Below are 8,144 nucleotides of genomic sequence, written 5' to 3'. Positions count from 1 at the left end.
ATGGCAACTCTTTAGGCTATTATGGAGTATACAATCTCCAAATTGCACAAGGCTAGGGAACTTATCCCATGACATGTGCTTAAGATATGCTTCTGCTCTGGAAGTGGTAGGTTAGCACACAAGTATGTGGAGCTCCCTCTAAAGCCACAAAGGCAAGACAATTTATCCCATCACATGCTCTTAAGATTTACTTCTTCTTTGGACATGGTGGGTTAACACAAGTATGTGGGGCTCCGTCTAAGGTGATGATACATCCATTGAATCAGACTTGAATCAAGCATCCTCTAATTTTGTGCATGCGATTTGTGATGGTGCAAATGAATTTCCTGAGCTTGACATCTCTTTGCAGCATCATAGTGTTCTATGTGCAAACGTTATGTGATAAGGGCTCAAATCGTTCTCATGTATAGCATTCGAACACAACCCTCTATGTCAACAATTAGGTTTCCTACTAGGGTTTACTCCATTGAATACGATCAATCAATCGGAGCTTGAATCTATCAACTAGAATCACTTTGCAATCATGAGCAAAGGTAAACACAATATAGATCATACGGAGATGCAACTTAAATTCAAAAATAGTTCGATCCCATATTTGACATTGTATGTGAAATCTTTTATGAACAAATTGTATATTTTTGCCAAAAATGTTGCATGATCAAGAGGCACCAAAGCAAATGGAGATCCCCTCTACCCAGGTATAATCCATTGGAGGGGCTCTCACACAAAAATGAAATGTAGGAGAAAAGCCATGATAATGGTGTTTGGTTCTCCATCACTTGGAGTTGCTCTCATCTTTTGACATGTGCAAATGTAGTGCCCTCACTTTGTCTGAAGAAACTCAATGAAGAAACTCAATAACCATAGGAGTAGCCTCCCTTGACATTCTCATAATCCCCTTGGTTCTTCCCATTTGCATTGAAGCCTCATTGATAGTCCATGACAACCACGGGATCTTTCATTCTAGCCTCTCCTTTATTGCAACTTTCTCCCATAATAGGCGGTTAACCTCCACGCAAAAGTGGAGGAGCAAGTCATGATACATGGCCTTATCTTGTGCCATATCATCAAGTTCTTGACATGTGGTTTTTGCCACCTTATCATGCCCTATCAAGATGCCACATCAGCATGATACCATCATCCATGCCAACATCATCATAGTTAGCTAACATTGTGTTTCTCATCAACTATGGCAAATGGTTAAATTTTAACTATAGTAAACTATCCCAGGTCAATTTGAGCCGTAGTTTACCTATGGTCAAGAGCCACAATGCTAAAAGAATATGCTCATGGGATACTCCTTAAAGACATTGCCATTTACACGTCCTTGCAAATCCAAAGAATCCCACAAAAGCCAAAATTTGCCGTAAATTTGAATGGCCATAAATTGCTCGAATTAGGTCTAAGGTGGGGCTCGTCAGAACCCATAATTCACAAAATAAAAGATCGTGTTTTACATAAAACTTGGCATATTTGACACATTTTTTGGACATCATTTCAAGGCCCAAATCAAGCATTAGTTTCAAACACTTTATGAAGCAAAAATCAACATGTCTTGGTCCACATTAATGAAAAATAAATGTCTTGGTCGACATTAATGCAAACTTGGCAAAATTCAATTGTTCCATTCTCAAGATAAGATTCCTTCAACGGGTAGGGACTAAATCACCTCGATACCAACATGATAAGATCTCCCTTCTTGTATCCATGGAAGTACTTCTCCTTTACTAGACGGCATTCCAAAGGATGTAGCAGATCACTTACCTTAAGACTTTCAATTTTATTGACCTGGAATTTTATATTTCAATACATAATCTTGGACTTCCTTATCTATTCCAAGCCAAAAGAAATGTCTTTTTAGAAGTGCATACATCTTGTGAATTCCCAACGATCTTGCACTAGGACTAATCACCACACTCAAAAAGAGTTCGGTGCCTAATGCCATTATTATCCACTACACGTACTCTACAAAAGGTAGAGTATGTGTCACATACTCTACCTTTGTAGATTTTGGAGCATTATGTAAGAGACATACTCTTTCTTTGTAGACTAGGTAGCCATCTTCCATACTATATTTCTTCCACTTGATTCCTTTATCACCAACTTTTCGTGTGTCACCATTCCTTAATGAAAGGTCCTCAAGCTGTTGGATCCCTCATAATTGCTTTTTGTATTTAAGAAAAGTTTGATATAAACTCACATTTTTAGGGACTCTAGGAAATCATTTTGGAATTGAGTAAAAATTAATTCATTAACCATTGACATTCGACTTAGGAAATCTACTACCATATTAAATTTCCACTGTCAATATGCCAATTGAGTATCAAACTCATGCATTAAATCAACTCTTTATCTTTTCTTCCCTTAAGTTATGTCTGTTTGCAAATCAATTCGATACTTTCTTAATGAAAAATGATCTCAAATTTAGCACCATATAAAATAGTGCCTCCATTTATTTAAAGCATAAACTATAGCATATGAGAAGAATCTCATAGGCCAAGTAATATTGTTGAGCATGGTCTAATCTTTGCTTTCAAAAGCTACTAGTTGACCCTTTTGTAAAAGGATCTCCCGAGAAACAAACTCGCTGGCATTGGTTTCAACCACGAATGGTTTATCGGCAGGTATTCCTAAGTTAGTAGAATATTACTTCATTGTCGAGGGCTTCTCCGTGAAACCTTGACCAGGGTGTTTTGGCCCATTCTGGAACCTATATCGGTATGGATACTGTTTGGAACTTCTATTCTAGTGCTTGGTCTCGCTGATGCCAGGCGACATGCTAGGTTGGTATTCGTCTACAAGAGATCGGAAGGTCTGCGAATAGGGAAGTCTTTGCGCATGCTTGGATTTTCGTGTGCTCTGATCGTTTTGTTTATAGCCATGGGGAGTTTTGACGACGCACAGCAAGCGTATGGTGATTCCATGGACACTAGCAGTGGCCAGTTTGAGTGTTCTTTGTTGCAACGAAGCGATTCTCTGCTGTCAAATAGTTTTATTCCGATAGACGATAATACGAAACAAGACTTTTGCAAAATAACTTACGTTCAGAATTCCATCTAAATGTTCCTAGTTATTAGACGCTTATGTGGCTTACAACAGGGGCTCCTTTCTTCCTCCTCTCCACGCTCAAGCCGAAAAGATATCCCATCGTCTTTTGTGGCCTTATTCCATCATGCAAGCACCAAAAAGCGTGTTTTCTGTGTTCATTTGAGCTCACACAGTTTAGTTTCGTTCTCCCCACAAGGCACATGCTGTCCTAATCCAATCAAATGTGGACGCGTTTGCTAAAGTGAAGGATGGAATGTTGCAGCCATTGTGAACGAGGACGTGCGTGCACTTGCCAACCAAGGCTACATTTTTGTGTCTGGTGGTTGTCTGCTACTAAAAACTACAGCGCCCGGCCTGCATTGACGTTCCCCTTGTGGTGACCTCGACCAAGGGAGTCAGAAAAGATGGAAGCCTTTGAAGCATTCAGACATAAAGAAGACAACGAAGAAGACATGGAAAAATGTTTTCTACACAGCAGCCGAACAGGCATACGCTGAAGGTGCACAGTTGTGGTTTTGATTGTTTTAAGCTTGTGCAGATTAGTCTATGTATTGTCCATAATGCTCGTATTTGCCCTTGGTCAATACGAAAGAGTTGTGCAAAAAGGGTTGCCTTTTACACTTGCGCTGCAGGATAGAGTTGGACATTGAACCACCACTTCCCGACGAGGACTATTTCTCAGAGATCACAAACAACTACGATTGCCTTATTTTATTTTACGAAAAGAAAAAAGGAACTTTCATGTTTGAGTGCAGTATGCGCAAACCTTTATCTCTTGGGTGTAGAATTTAAAGTTCTCTTCAAATCCGCCTTTGCAAATGCGACATGAAACAAATTACTTTTAAATTTTTGGTGGACATGTTCAAAATAAATAACTAGCGCAAGCAAACTGCAAATGCCTAACGACATCGTAATTCGCCTTTACAGCAAGCTCAAACGTTTCACATAGGGTCTACAATATCAAGGGAAAAGCCCACCTTGGCGCAACCAGCAATGTAAATAATCAGTTGCAACAAGGAGGGGCAATAGTTTTGGCAAACTTAGGTTCGGTGCAACCAAACAGTCTACCAAATCTTCCGATAGATGCATTGTCGGATTTTGTCCCATATCGCTTCGCCTTTGAAGGCAAAGTTTTAGCAAAGTATGGAACTTTCAGGGCTAACCTAGTCTTTATGCGTATGGACTTAACAGACACACAATGTTGCGAGACAATCACCTCCATGTCCCACATGCATTTGTATTACAATTAAAAGATGTGCTGCAAGTTGATAGCTTCTTCGGAGTGGAAGGGCCTGCCATTGCTAAAAGAGTGGTGGGAGAGGGAGGAACTTCTTTCCTTGCGAGTTGACGCAATGATAAAAATTCTCAAAGGCGAACCATTTGATAGGCGACATTACTTTTGTGCCGAAAAAAGCAATAAGAGTGTATGCACCATTGGCCGCAAACCAGGTAGAGACCATGAAAGCGTCGTTCGTCTCTTTGATAGACACCATCGCGTTTGTTGTCGTCAAAGTAGACCTCGATGGTCCGCCTAGGGAAATACAGTCACAAAAACGTGTGCATCAAAATTTATAGGATCTTTGCCCCCGCCAATGTCCCGTTGCACGATTTCTGGATGAAAGCCCTACAACGAAAGTTCAATTGGACGTTGCCCAACCCTGTGCTGCCCCTCTGACTAGTTCCAAGAGAGCTTGTTCGGCATGTCGAGAAATCACCAACAAAGCTTGGGCTAGGTACCATGAGAAAGTCGTAGACACTCCGTCCTTTGCTTGCTGGTGCTGCGGGTGCTTAACGTTTAGGTCAAGAATAAAAATAGCAACCAGCAACATCGAAGCCTTCATGAAGGCAGACAATTTATGCCCGTAGTTTGCAACTATTGAAGGGCAATACGTATGTTCGCTATGCCATGGATAGCTCAAAATAAGACGGCCGCCAAAGTTTTGCAAGCACAGCATGGTTTTCCCTGCTGCGAAAACACTACACACATCATCCCTGAACAAAGTGGAGGCACGTCTTGTTTTAGTGAGAATACCATTTACACATATCCATGAGTTGACATACAAAGCCCAATTCGGGCTGCACGGTAATGTTGTCAACGTATATGCAGACATGGATAGGGCCCAAACAATCCTACCTCGCTTTATCGATGAAAATGCAACAGTTGTGGTTGCGATCAAGCGCCATCTATGATACAACCATAACTACAGACTCAAAGGGTTGGTCTGCCCAACTGTTACAATGCGTGCACTCCAAGAACTATTGAGACGCTCCCTTTACTAGGAAAACAATGTCGCCATTAACACTACCTGGCAACAACACATTGGGAATTTGCAAGCGTCTGACGAGAATAAGAAAAGCAACCACGCAACAACAAACGCAGACACGTCGGAGGATTTAGAAGCAACAGACACTTTCGTGCACGGCATATACACAGCTAAGCAAGTGGTGGACTACGAAGACAAGCCCCTAGTTGTCGCCCCAGGTGAAGGATTTTTGCCACTAAGTCTTTTTTACGACAGGGACTACGAGGAGCTTGGATTCCTGACACTATTCTATGATGATCGTCGGACGTATGACATTGTTAAGTGGGAGCTAAGGAATGAGGACCGTCGGTTCGCTTTCTCCATCGAAAACTTGTTCCTCAAGACGAGCTCGTCCAGCAAGTGCTAACCTTGCACAATTCATGGCACGTAACGAAATGAAACTACTTATCCAAGTACAAACAACCATCCATGGAACTACTATTGACCCCATCTGGGTGCCATCCAAATTACAAACGACAAACCACGGCACATTGCTTGCATACTGGTCAGACCACTCTCTCGTATACACAACCATACCACCAACACAAGATGACTCAGGACCACCATGGGCCACGAGCCCCACAAACTAAAACACAACCACCTCTCAATGGTTCTTGCAAAACAAACTACATAGTTTGGAGGTCCACCCTTGCATGCAATAACTGTTAGAAATGACCCAACAGAGGGTACATGCAGCGGAAGACTTATAGTAATGCCCAAGAGCTCACACAGTGTGCGGTGTGGGTGTGGAATCACAAACTTCTTTACTTATGTGCATTCAATGGATGTACAGACTCATCAATAGACAATGAACCAACCAGATAGAGAAAGTACCAAAATATATATTTTCGTCCACAACTATGGACACAATACAAAAGAGACAGATCCAGAGTCCCACCAATGGTGTGGTCCTCTGATCTTACCACAAGGTACTTCTCCTTTTTCTCTCTGATCTCTGCCCCCATGGCAGCCATCTTACTGCCCATGTGGCCAACCCTCAGAACCCAGGTCCACCTCCCCCATGCTCTCCTCATATGGGGGCTTACAGATGGGGAGGTGACCTTTCCAACACCCCCTCTCACCGACACATCTCAGCCCAATGCCAACACGTCGATGAAGATGCTCCAGTAACTACCTGGTCGTAGTCCTCTGGAACCTTTCGGTGTCGAAATCTTTTCCTGGCTTTGCATCTAGTGGCTCCTGCTCCACCAGGTCTGATTCCGCTTTCGCCCACCATCTTGGCCATCTTTGGTAGCACCTCCTGGTACCACCTCCTTTAGTCACGTTCCCGCCTCTGAACTCGAGCAATCCAGCTGTCACGATCTTCCAGTTGTCCCCCTCATAATGAGTGAACAACCTGGAGTCTTCCAGGCACCATGCTCTGAGGGTCTGTTTCAACCCGTCCTTCCTTTGGCAAGGTCTGCAACCAATGAATATTTCGAGATAACCTGGACCATGAACTCTCGCTGAGTTCTCAAGCAGGTACTCTTCTGGCTTCAGTACTCTTTGTCCATCACCTTCTAGCAATCTGCGTCCAAGATTTGAAGAAGCACCAATACTTCCCCTTCTGCCTTCGAAGAAGGCCAATTCCTTCCAATCTCTTATCACCTGAGACAAATGAAGAGCAGAGTCTCTCCACAGCATGCTATAAAGGCTCAAATGCAGAATATCAAATACATACCAGACTGTTGTACTGCCTGAATGTTTGCTCTGAAAGCAAACCCTGTACCTCAATGAGGCACCCGCCAAGATCCTGTGTAATCCTGTACTGTCCCCTTCTAAAATCCAGCATCCATCTGACCATGAGACCCCAGGGCTTTTCATGGAATCCACCGTCGTGTCAGTGTCAACAACCATACACCTGGAAGGTACCAAGCGCTCCATGCTGTCCTTCACCTTCACAAAGGCATCTGACTCCTCGTCGACCCACATCTCTATGTCAGACATCCTTACTGTGATTTCTGGATCAACATATCTGACCTCGGTACCACTCGGTGATGTCACCAGGAACAACTCTTCGATTACCACATTTGCTTTGGTCTTTCCCTCTGAATCTAAGTCAGACTCCTGTTTGTTTTTCAAATCCGCCTTTTTCTTTCTGCAATCCATTGCAGAATGTCTGGGCGTATCACAATAGAAACACTTCTTCTTGTGCTTTCTCTTCGAAGTCCCCTCGTCGTCAGAGTCGTCTTTATTGGACTTGCCACCGTTAGGCTTGCCCTTTCCTTTGCCAGTGGAATCCTTCACCAGCATCGCCTTGTCATCTTTATCCTCGTTATAGAGCTTCTCCTGAGCTTCCTCCTGTAGAAGTAATGGACACAACTCCTCAAACGTCAGAGGTTTGGTCCTCTGTCCTGCTGTCATAGCCGTAACAAAGCTCTTGAAACTCCGAGGCAATCTCCTCAGTACCATCAAGGCCAGATGGCATGAGTCTGTCTTGTGACCAATTGCTGCCAGCTGATCCCTCACCACCTTGACCTTCGTCAAATTGCTATGTACCGTGTCGCCTTCTTTCATATCAAGATTGTAAAGTTGATGCTGAAGAAGCACAATCCGGGAGGTGTTGTTTGTCTTGTACAGATCCTTCAGGGTGGCCCACGCCTCTACTGACGTCTCGGCCAGCTGGATATGCGGAAGAACGGAGTCCGCCGTAGTCCCTATGATTATTGCCAGGGCATGAGCATCTCTTTCTTCCCAAGCTTCAAGCTCCTCTCTGTCTACTGCCACGAGTACCTCCACTTTACTGTCCACCATGTCCTCCGGCTTTGAGTCCTCTCTCGTGGTCAGCTTCCA

Source organism: Dipteris shenzhenensis, chromosome 7 (assembly GCF_047967505.1).
Source record: "Dipteris shenzhenensis isolate YYH24624 ecotype China chromosome 7, Dip_SZ_1.0, whole genome shotgun sequence".
NCBI classification, from domain to species: domain Eukaryota; kingdom Viridiplantae; phylum Streptophyta; class Polypodiopsida; order Gleicheniales; family Dipteridaceae; genus Dipteris; species Dipteris shenzhenensis.
Note: the sequence above shows the minus strand (reverse complement) of the source record.